Source organism: Syngnathus typhle, linkage group LG1, assembly GCF_033458585.1.
Source record: "Syngnathus typhle isolate RoL2023-S1 ecotype Sweden linkage group LG1, RoL_Styp_1.0, whole genome shotgun sequence".
Lineage (NCBI taxonomy): Eukaryota > Metazoa > Chordata > Actinopteri > Syngnathiformes > Syngnathidae > Syngnathus > Syngnathus typhle.
In genome coordinates this window covers 3403048-3415546 of record NC_083738.1, presented here as the reverse complement: position 1 = coordinate 3415546, position 12499 = coordinate 3403048, and the positions used below count along the sequence as shown (strand labels likewise).

At 44.8% G+C, this 12499-nt stretch overlaps 1 long non-coding RNA gene across 1 annotated transcript in view; it reads right to left on the bottom strand.

Moving 5' to 3' along the window:
• Positions 1 to 4708: 4708 nt before the first annotated feature.
• The window catches only part of LOC133163184 (uncharacterized), a 268250-nt gene continuing 260459 nt past the window's right edge, over positions 4709 to 12499 (bottom strand). The window contains exon 3 of the long non-coding RNA XR_009716333.1: positions 4709 to 4903. This is a non-coding gene — a long non-coding RNA (uncharacterized LOC133163184). The remainder of the gene's footprint in view (positions 4904 to 12499) is intronic.

Here is a 12499-nt window from a genome sequence, read left to right as displayed (position 1 = left end):
GGGGAGAACCACAGCTTTGTAAACCAGGAGCTTAGTGTCAACCCGGAGGTCTCTGTCATCAAAGACTCTTTTCCGGAGTCTGGCATACGCTCCACTGGCACAGCTCAGGCGATGGTAGACCTCAGAGTCAATGTCCGCTTTGGAGGAGAGAAGGCAGCCGAGGTAGGGGAAATGGTGAACATATTCAGTGCAGTGTTGTCCATATTTATGATGGGCGGAGTAGATGGCTGGTTGGGTGGGGGTTGATGTAGCACCTGGGTCTTCTTGATGTTCACGGTCAGACCCAGGGCTCTGTATGCCTTAGCAAAGGAGTTCAGGATGCCCTGGAGGTCTTCTGCAGAGTGTGCTGCAATGGCATTATCGTCTGCATACTGGAGCTCCACGTCCGTGGTGGTTTTGATCTTGGTTTTGGCTTTGAACCTGTTAAGGTTGAAGAGCCTGACATCAGTTCTGTACCATATTGGGATTCCCTGTGGTAGTTCTTTATTGATGAGGTGGAGTATGGCGGCAATGAAGACAGAGAATACGGTGGGTGCAATAATGCATCCCTGTTTGACCCCTGTCTCTACAGTGAAAGGCTCAGTCAAGGAGCTGTTGTTGAGCACTGTGGCTGTGATTCCGTCATGTAATAAACGCAGTATTCTGACGTATTTGTCCGGGCAACCATACCTCAGAAGGATGCTACATTGGGCCTGGCGATCCACCGTGTCAAAGGCTTTTGTCAGGTCTATGAAAGCCATGAACAAAGGCTGTTTATGCTCACGGCATTTCTCCTGGAGTTGGCGTGCTGTAAAAATCATGTCTGCAGTGCCTCTAGATGGGCGAAAACCGCACTGCGATTCTGGGAGAATTTCCTCAGACAGTGGCAGTAGGCAATTGGCAAAAGCACGAGCAAGTACTTTGCCAACTGTTGAAAGGAGCGAGATGCCCCTATAGTTTCCGCAATCCGCTTTGTCCCCTTTCTTGAAAATGGTCACTATCAGAGCATCCCTGTGCTCCGAGGGGAGTACTTCTTTTTCCCAGACCTTCAGAAAGAGGGAATGGAGGTGGTGCTGGAGCTCTAGTCCACCTTCCTTTAGGACCTCAGCTGGGATCCCATCTGGCCTAGAGGCTTTGTTGTTCTTCAGGCTCCTGATGGCATCTTGGACCTCTACTAAAGTGGGGGGTTCACCCATGTCTTCCCTGATGGGACTGAGGAAATCTGACTGAGTTTTGCTGTCACGGTTGAGGAGTTCCTGAAAGTGCTCTCTCCACCGGTTGTTTATGGACTCATTGTCCTTCAACAGCTCCTGCCCGTCTTTAGAGCGTAGGATTTTTTGGTCGCGATGGCTTGAGCCGTAGACAGCCTTAGTAGCGCTGAAAAAACCTCTGGTGTCACCAGAGTCTGCCAAACTCTGGATTTCCAGTGCCCTTTCTGTCCACCAGGAGTTTTTAATCTGTCTCACGTCTGGACGTCAGCCTTGGCTCTGGAGTGAGCCTGTCTCTTTGCTGTGCAGGTGATGTCATTTTGCCAACCACGAAAGGTTTCCCTTTTCTTGGAGATGAGCTGTTCTATCTCTGTGTCGTTCACATCAAACCAGTCCTGATGCTTTCTGGCCTTGTACCCAAGAGTGGCACGGCAGGTGTCGAGGATGGAAGACTTGAGCAGGGTCCAGTGTTCTTCAATGTCCTCAGGGTATTCCTGATTGAGGCTTTCTCCAAGAGAGGCCTGAAACAGCTGCAGGGCGGCAGTGTTGTTCAGGGTCTCGAGGTTTAGTCTCTGCCGGCTCAGCTTCTTTTGCAGTCTCCTCTTCCTCTTGAGTCTGATGGACATCATGGATCGTATCAAGCAGTGATCTGTCCAGCAGGCCTCTGAATCCATCATGGCTTTTGTGATGCTCACGTCGCGCTGATCCCTGGCTCTGACAATGACATAGTCAATAAGATGGCATTATTTAGAGCGAGGGTGTCTCCATGAACCCTTGACTTTGTTCTTCTGGCGAAAGATGGTATTGGTGATGGTAAGGTCGTATTGAGCACATTTGCTAAGAAGCAAAACCCCGTTGGAGTTGATGTTTTCAATGCCTTCCTTTCCAATGGTGCCCTTCCAGAGGTGATGGTCCCGGCCCACTCTGGTATTGAAATCTCCCAATATAATAATCTTGTCCTCCTTGGGGATTTTTGACAATACCTCATCCAGACAGGCATAGAAAGCTTCTTTTTTGTCCTCATCGGAAACGAGGGTAGGTGCATAAGCACTAAGAACTGTTGCCGTCTGGTTGTTGGCCAGCACCAGACGGAGGGTCATCAGGCGCTCACTGATTCCCACAGGGAGTTCAGAGAGCTGACTGATCAGTTGGTTCTTGATGGCGAAACCAACCCCATGGATCCTAGGCTCATCTGTGGCCTTTCCTTTCCAGAAGAAAGTGTATCCACCCTTTTCCTCCTTCAGATGACCTACCTCTGCCCGTCGGGTTTCTGAAAGAGCAGCTATATCAATCCGGCATCTTCTCAGTTCCCTGGCAATGATGGCGGTTCTCCTCTCCGGCCTATCACTGGTTACACTGTCCATTAGTGTGCGCACATTCCATGCTCCAAAATGAATGTTTCTGTGTTTTCGACCGCATATTGGTGATCCCTCTGAACGTGGTAATCCAGTCGGGAGGTTTGAGGCAGGCTATGTTTAGGGCACCTTTTCTAGCCCCTTCCCCCACAGGGGTGAGCAGAGTGGATCCTAAAAAGGGCTGCTCAGTCGTGGATGCAGCTACCAAAGAGCTCTTTCTGCCTCCGTCCAAGAGCCCAACAATCATCTAACATCCACCGCCTGATGTGCCAGCTTGTGACTAGGGGCTTCCAGACTTTACAATCCTGCCCCTGTTGCCACTTACTGGTCGCCACAGGACTTTAATCCGGGATGTAAGGTGGATTCCCTGAAAAAGACGCCTGTGCGTGACTTTGTTTAAAGTGGGGAGACTGGTGCACAGACAGTCACCACACTGTCCTTGACAGATCGGGGTCAGAGTCCAGTGGCAAGGAGACCAAGACGACTGGTGACCCTTTTCTGCTGCAACCTTCATCCGCCTTCCCAGCCGTTGTGACGCTACCCCTTAGGTCAGCCATCATCCTCCGCCTGGTCCACCGTTGAGTATTTGCCCATAGCTGGAGCTGTTTACCCACAGCCGGGACAGTGGCTGATGTGCAGTAGGGCGTGTCCACACACCGGTGGGCCTGCATGCCACATCACTGGGGCCCACTGCTGCTCCGAGATCCTGCACAACTTAGCCTGGGACCGCAAGGTGCCAGTTGCCGTGTGTGGCCACGAGGAGGCGTGTGCAAGTCTTTGGAATGGAGAGGCTGTGTACCGGCTGAGGAGGCTTATACACTCGGCTCCTCTTTTCACCCCCGGAAACAGAGGGCTAGCCGGTGGCGGTGGCTGAAAGCAGAAAAGTGGCAAGCAGAGGCAGCATGCAGCATGCACAAACTACAGGCACTACTACTCCAACACTACTGCACTGACGCATCACACGCCCTGTGTGCTGATGGAACACACACACACACTTGCAAAAAGGTTTACCCAGTTTTCAAAGGACAATAAGCAGTTTTAATTATAATTATTTCCATTTAAGAATTGTGTTGACCCAGTATATTGATTCAACTCAGTTTTTTTTCTTCTCCCTGACATCCCCTCCTTCCTACTCCTTCAGCCTCTGCCACCCACACAGCACTGGAAGGCTTGGATTTGACATTCCGAGAAACCATTTAAAGTGTTGATTATTGTACGAGAAAAGAGGGCAGAAATCAAACAGATATGCACTTTTTTCATGGCTTGGGTTCCCTCATTCATTGTTCACTCAGTGGTTCTCGATATTACTACTCATATCCTGCTCTCCTTGCCTTTTATTCTTGTCTTTGTTCTGGTGCTTCAATTAAGCTTTAGCCTCCAGCACTTTCTCACTGCTGTCAAGCAAATTGCGCTTTTGTTTCCTTATGCTCTAATAGGGAGGAAATAACTGCTGTTTGAAGATGACTGATCAGAAATCATAATTGTACAAATAATGTATTTTTTTTAAAAAGTAGTCAGTATTGGATTCAATGTAGCACACGTTCAATTGCTAACTTTATTAAATATAACCATAATTAGGGCAGAGGTGTCAAACTCATTGCTGTTCAGTAGTCACATACAATGCACACTATTTTGATATCTCCAATAATAATAAATAATAATAATAATAATAATGATAAATTGCATTGATAAAGCACCTTTCAAGACACACAAAGATGCTGTACATTCAGAATGAAATTGTACAATAAAATAAATCATGGCCTAAAATCAAAACAAAAGAATAAGAGAAAGGTTACAAACTATTCTCCCCTCATGGCGGCCCAGTACGTGGCAATGCCCCGGGTAGAGTGTTAACACATCCCCGATGGGAGGGGGCGGCCAGGCGCCAGATAGCAATGGCGGATGGCATCCACAACCCAGCGGGACAAACTGTTGGGGCCCTCGTAACAGACGAAAAGCTGCGAAGACACACGAATGTCAGCAATCGTGGCCATATAGATCTGATTTGACATGATGCTCACCCGATGGAGGCATGAATCAGGCAAGCTGCACAGGCTGGTGAGAACGGGAGGCCAACAACATATTTGGGACAAAAGTAACGGCAGCACTATCTCACCGACAAAGCATGTAATTCATCAACCCGGTCATGTGACGTCGAAGCAGGAACGTCGTGAAGTTCAAAGGTAACAGTAACAGTTAATACTGTAATACTGTAATGAACTTGAACTTCACGACGTTCCTGTTTCGACGTCACATGACCAATGGAGCGTAACTTGATTGGCTGAACGTTGGATGATTTGATACAGGGATCGATTACTTCTCCCTTGGTTACCCCGGATGTCCGCGCTGAATATTTTTACACTGAATTTTTGGAGACATCGAATTTTTTTACACTGAATTTTTTTAGACATTGGATTTTTTTATATTGAATTTTTTGAGATGTCGAATATTTTTACATTGAATTTTTTGACACTGAATTTTTTGAGACATTGAAAAAAATGTCTTAGGAAAAAAAAATTCAGTGCTAGAAATTCGATGGCTTTTAAAATTCAAAGTCTGATTTAGATGCAAAAAAAAATTCAGTGTTAAAAATTGGATGTAAAAAAATTCAGTGCTACAAATTCGAATTCAAAATCCGATGGCACAGATAAACTTCCATACGCATCATGCCACAAACAACCCCCACCGGTTGGTGTACAGCCGACGGGTGGACGGCGCCCTGCCATTACGCATGGTCCGCCTGATAATTATAATGATATTAAAATGATGATAATAATGACGTCATAAGACGAAGTCAAGGCAGGACCTCCAAGCCTGCTTTGACTGCACCGATTGGGGAGTTTTCGAAGCTGCAACTTCAGACTTGCATGAACTCACTGACACTGTCACATCATACAGCAGTTTTTGTGAGGATCTGTGTGTGCAGACTAAGACCTGCACGTACAACAACGACAAACCTTGGTTTACACCGAACCTCAACAGGCTGCGCAAAGTCAAGGAGGAGGCCTACAGGAGCGGCGACCGCGACCTGTTCAGGCAGACCAGAAACACACTGAACCGAGAGGTCAGGAAAGCCAGGAGGTGTTACGGGGAGAACTTGGAGAACTTGAAAAGACACCTCTCTGCCAATCCTGTTCCCTCAACAGTGTGGAAAGGTCTGCAGAGCATCACGGGCTACAAGAAACTAACCCCCCGTCCTGTGGAGAGCCCAAGGCTTGCTAACCAGCTAAACAAGTTCTACTGCAGGTTTGATCGGTCCTCCCACACAACGGGACTTCCTGCAGCACAATCTACATACTCACCTTGTTAGGGTGGTGTTCCCTCTAACTTATTTTGCAAGAACCACACTGGAGACAAGTTAGTCGTTTAAGACACCTGCAGGCGGAGAGTTCACTCGTCGCTGTGCTTACAGCGATGGTCGAATGAAGTCTGACTCAGGCCTCGTCAGGTGCTTATTTATTGAGAGAAACAGAGTGGGGTTGAAAGTGGGGTAGTGGGAACACACAGGATAGGGGGAGGCCGGTCCCCTGCTGATCAAAGCATAGCAGGGGGCCTTTTACGACTTTCTGTAAACAAAGCAACTTTGATTGCTTCCTCTGCGTCTAGTCAATCAGTTGAAAAGATCTTAGCACTTTGGTCAACTACTTTTGTCTAGACAGGACAAGCTAATTAAATTATTACAGGTTACGTTCCAACATCTGTGTGTCTTTTGTATACCCACTCTGTGGTATGAATACGGCTGGGGCCTGAATTTCCCCACCCCTGGGGATCAATAAATATACAATCAATCAATCAATCAATCAACATAATCATACGATGAAGATATTCTGCAAACCCTAACACACCTCTCCCCACAACTGCTCTGTCCACACCTCTATCATCGTTGTCACCCACTCTCTCTCTTGCAGAGGCCGCGCCCGCACTCCAGGTCAGCGAGGAGGAAGTGCGCCAGATGTTCCGGAGACAAAAGACCAGGAAGGCACTGGGCCCAGACGGCGTGTCACCTTCCTGCTTGAAAGTCTGCGCTGAGCAGCTGGCGCCCACCTTTGCACGGATCTTCAACCGTTCTCTGGAGCTGTGTGAGGTGCCCTCGTGCTTCAAGAGCTCCACCATCATTCCAGTGGCCAAGAAGCCCGCCATCACAGGTTTGAATGACTATAGACCCGTCGCACTGACATCTGTGGTCATGAAATCTTTCGAGAGGTTAGGGCTGAACCACCTGAAGGAGGTCAAGGGCCCCCTGCTTGACCCCCTCCAGTTTGCCTACCGGGCAAACAGGTCAGTGGATGATGCGGTCAACATGGGACTGCACTACATCCTTATTTATTGTAGTGTAATTACTGGATGTAATTTTTTTTGTTGGCGTTGATTTCTCCGACTGCCCGTAAACGCACCACCGCGCACGGGAAAGAGGCGGCTCTGTATGGGAGAGACGTTGAAGAGGAATAAAAACACCCTTGGAAACCAAAACTTGCCCCTCGTCGTGACTCGGAGCCGCAACAAATGTTTCGGATTTGTGTAGGGTACATTGTGACAGACAACAAACGAGCAGGTGATTGAGCAAGCCTTGTCTGATACGAGAGCATTGCGGTCGCATGGAGCGTGTTTGAAGTGAACAGCAGAGAAGAAAGGAACAAGGCAAAGTGTTGTGAAACGGAGCGCGGTGGTGCGTTTACGGGCAGTCGGAAAAATCAACGCCAACAAAAAAAATTACATCCAGCCTAGTTAAGACCATACCAAAGACTATAAAAATGGGACCCATTGCCTCCCTGCGTGTGTGACGATCATTGGGACTTTAAAAAAAAAAAAATAATAAAAAAAAAAAAAAAAATTAAAAATTTTTTGTACCCATGTATAATGCGCACCCCAGATTTTAGGACAATAAATTAGTTAAATTTTGCGCACTATACACGGAAAAAACGGTATTTTTAATTTTGTTAATATAAAAACAGCTGACACTGAAGACCACCTAGCAACTTAAATGACCGGATTAATATCCCAGATAATAACTGATTTATATCGATTGTAGGCTCATCACCGTTTACAAAGATAGTTGACTTTTTAGAATATCTCATTTAAATTATTTTGTCAGACTATTGTACATAAAGTGAATGTATTCTTTATACAGTCTTGTTCTAATTAAGTTGTAAACTAAAAAGTGCTCTTCTTATGCCCTTAGGTAAAGAAAAAGTTGTGAAAAGAAGCTGGACCCCAGAGGAATGTGCTGCAGTAAATAAACATTTAAGGAAGTATCAGGTTCCTGGTAAGTTTGACTGCGAGACATGCATTGCTGCAAAACCACAAGCACTGAGTAACAGAGACTGGAAAGCTGTTTTAAGTACTTTGTCAAAAATAGAATAACCACCATGAGGAGAAAATATGAGTGAAAGAGCTTCCCTTAACAGAGGTAGAAACACATGGCTGGTCCTGTTTCACCATTTGTTCACTATTTGTTTGTAATTTTTTTATGCTCCACTTCTCCTGTTCATAAATGTTAGATGTGGACAAAGTTCAAACTAAGTATATTTCAGTTCACTGATAAATGTTCTGAGAAAGAAACATGGATAAATGTTTAAATTGCACGATCATTGTTAAAATGTTGAAATAAAATGTGTAGCCCAAATAAGTTCCTTTATTCATTGGCTACATTTGTAATGTGTCCATTTAAATTTTTGACTCAAGACATTAATTATTACTTGCAAATCCTGTGTACTTTATAGTTAGCTAAAATGCAGAATTCAAATATTATTTTAAAATGTACCAATATGACTGAACAAATTGAAGAATATTAAGACTGTGACCAAGGAAAATGGACCAGAATCTGAATAAAGACTTTAGAATGTACTTTAGAATGCACATTTCAATGTATATCTAGTATATTTAGCCGGATGAAAGTATTAATAACAATAACAAAATTTTTAGGTTTTCTCAAATCATCAAATCCACACAAATGCATGTTTGGATTAGATTAGGGTTGCTGTTGAACTTGATAGATCCTCTTTATAAAGGCAGACTTAACAAGTCTTAAATCTTAACAGCAAGCCCCATAACTGGCTAAAACAATCATGTGTGTATAGGTGGACCTCTTAAGGTTGAAATATACAAAGTGAGCCCCATAACGGACTAAAAATCTCATGTGTGTAAAGGTGGACCCCGCAAAGCCGGAAGGTTAGAAACAGGCCCCACATGTGACTGAAAAACTGACATGTAAAATAAAGTTTTGAATTGTGTTTATTGAAAGTGATTTTTAGTAACAAGATTTTTTTTGGGACTTTCCCAATTTTATTCATAGTTCTTGGACCACTAGAAAGGGTGGACCCCACAACTCAGTAAAGTACTTCGGGTCCTGCTGAGGGAGGTTAACAAGGGTGTGTGTGTGCGTGTGTGTGTCCGTGTGCCTGTGTGTGTGTTTCCACAGTTCTGTGTGCTGTATTCGTGTTCTGATTGAGCAGTTATGTTTATATAAAACGATGAGAAGATTTGCACACATATGAACATGAAAAAGTATATGAGTTTTTCTAACTTAACAAAATATGTACTCGTACTTTTGGCCTCGAAAGAGGTCAACCAAAAACAAAACCCGAGCCATACCAGGAGAGAAATTATAAAGCGAGCAGGATCACAATTACCTAATATAAGGAGAGATTTCTATAGGACGAGTTGGTGGTTGTAATAGGCAATACATGCTTTAAAACGTTAGACAATGTCAAACATGACAACGACACTGCCGTGACGAGGTCTCGCCTCAATACTCCAGTTCAACTTGAGTGTGTGTGTGAAAAACTGCGGCAAGATGTTATAATGCAGGAAAAGGCTCACACAGTCCCTCTGCCTGAGGCGACCAAAATGTCATCAATATTGTCAGTCTGAGATAATTGCTTGTAGTAGTTCGGCCGTTGGGGGCTTGGCACGCCCACTGGTGGAGGGTGAGCAGAATTCTCACCCCTTTTGCAGCTCTGCTCCATCCGGAAGGAACCTGAAAACGTCTGCAGTGCGGTCCTTGTCATCGGTGGCTCAGGGTAGACTACCTGGCCACCAAGGTTGAGAGGATGATTCTGCCTCATTTTCAACAGGGGGTGGGGACGCTGCCAATGGCTCATCTGGATCACCGCAGGAATCTTTCACAGGGGGCACCCACTACAAAGGGTCCAATCCACCAGGGCTCTGTCCAGATCCTCTTCAGGACTTTTAGCCGGACAGTTGAGGTGATCTTGATCTCGGTCTTTGCTTCCGGATCCGCAGTAGTTTGCTCAGCAAATCTGGAACCATAAAACTGGACAATATTGTGTGCGTGTGTGTGTGCGTGTGCGCGTGTGTGCGTGTGCAGTTCATCACCTTGTCACCTGCAACCTTTCTGCACACCACTTTAGATGTAATTGCATTCACAATAAACTATTCAATTCTAACTAATGTCCTCCCCTTGCTGGTAACCCTTTAAAGTCCACTCTCCTGCATTTCACTCCACCCAGCTCTAGTGCCTCCCCACTCAAAACATTGAAATGAAACTAAACAGCATCTACTTATGCAAAGGAATGTTCTTTCCCACACCCACTAAATCACCATTTGTTTATTTGAAAACTTCACGAGTAATGCTTCATTTGACTGTGATGCACCGCTATGCTCATCCACACAGATTTAGCTTAATGTGCACTTAGTATGCAGGACAGGCCCTTATTAAAATGCAGTGTGTTCCGGGAAAGAATATAAAACGATGGTTGTGCAGTAAACATGGAACTGTGATTTGCTTTGACAAGGGCTAAATGCAATTGAGCTGGATGCCTCTCTCTTGTCTCATTCATTGTACAATAGGGGTCTCAAATTCACGGCTCGCGGGCCAACTGCGGCCCCTGGGACGATAATTTGCGGCCCCCGTCTTAATATGAAAGATTAGTTTTAGTGCGGCCCGCAAGATTGATATGAATGACACTTGTGGTGTGCGGGGCCAAATGAACCAATCACAATGAGGTATGTCTCTGGAGGGCGGGACAATGGCCGGGCTGTCCAGTGCCTCGCACACTTAGTCACTCATTCCTCCAGTCAGCTGGGCGGAGGAGAAATAATTGTAGGCGCGTCGCAAGTGAAACTGAAAGTTAACAGTAAGTGTTTTTACATGACGCTTGATAAATTCGGATAACTGCCGTTATTCAATACGATCGGAGAAGGAGAACTCCGATAGCTTTCTGGATCTCTGTGCCATGTATACGCCTTTCTCCGACAACAATCGGACAGCAAAAGTGAACATGCGCCACAGCCCCACGCAACTGAAAATTAAAGTTAAAACCGAGACTGACTCCAAGTTTCACTACATCGCAGATTTTTTTTCCCAAATTGAAAAAAAATCTACATTTAAAATATAACTTCTAAATTGAGAAATTATGGCACGGAGGTTGCCCACACGCCAGCAGAAGGCAGGGAGTGCCCACACAATTGCAGTGCGTACACTTGTACCTCGTGATGGGTCGATGAAGCGTCGTAAAGGGTTTCGACAGATTGCCAAACTGTATTGATACTGTGTCGATACTGTGTCACTGAGTGCTGACACCTGCTGGACTTAAAAATACTACAGGCAACCTAGTTGACAGACTCAACTGACTCTGATTTGATGACCTATGTTGGGTTTTGTCCACAGTTTAACGAGCGCGCTATCTGCGCCTCACGGCAAAAGCCATTGCCAATCACCTGTTATCCAATTTACTCACTGCCTACTCGTTTGATTTCTTCAGATTTAGGAAAATGCTAAGACACTGAAGCAGAAATTAGACTTACACAGGTTGGTTGAGTTCAATCACAATTCTTGTTAAGAAAGCTCTGTTTTCAGGAAAGTACAATACAGCGCTGGGCCCCTCAAGAGCAGAAAGTCTCCATTCAGAAAAGGCAACGTTCAAGGTTCTTTGGTCAGCTTATATTCAGTTGCACATGCCGGTGTGGGCCGAGTTTGATGGGTGATAAGTCTTTGGGGTGGGGCAAGTTTGCAGTAGAGTTCGATTCCATGGGAGTGGGTGCTGGTTATGGGCGATTCGGTGTGTGTGTGTGTGTGGGGGGGCTGTTGTCTTCCATCCCGTCTTTCGGCCTTGGTGATCACCTTTGGCCGAGTCCTTGGCTGTCTCCCTCTGGCACCTGCTGGTTTTATCTCCAAGTGACCTTCCTGTAAACATTCTGCTCCATTCTTACACTGTCGCACCTCATCCATTCGTCATTCTTTCAATTTTGTCATTTTGTACGGAAGTATGTGAGCTTTTGGCTGTGACATCATCAATTTATTAATGTTCCCTGACTATGCAAAGTTTGTTCTTTTGATACTCCATGTCTTTGCTTAGATCATTACATTCTTAGTTTAATCATGCTTCCAACCGTATCTTTTCTTTGTTAGGCAAAATATTTCCCTCTGTGCAGAGCGTTCAGTAGTAATCAAAAAGCTGGCGTCTTGCATTTAGGCGACATATGACGTTTAGTCAAAACACAAGATATAATCAAGTACTGAACGGTCAAGACGACTCTGGCCGTGTCCATGATTTAGAGAAAAAACATCAGGCATGCATTACACAGTTCCTTAAGGGTCATTAAGCTATTTAGGCAATATATCAAAAAACATTTGTTATTTCACAGTGCTCAGAAATATATATCAGATCATAAAGTTATAAAAACCTTTGTCATTACCACCTATTCAAAATGTCCAGGTATGTCTTCTTTATTGATTTGGTGTGTAGGTATAATTATATGCTTAAAATATTTCTTTTATTGATTTAATATGTGAATGTACGCTTCGGCTTATGTACTTTATTCAATGAAGTTCGAGCATATTTGTTTTTGTAGCTAGGCAGGACTTTTTGTATTTCTACCCCATTCCTTCACCTAGTATACGTATACATTAATTAATTTAAGTAATTATATTTCATATTGTTTTCTTTCACATATTCCTTCAAATTTAAAATATATTTTCTTGTTTGTTACAGTCAA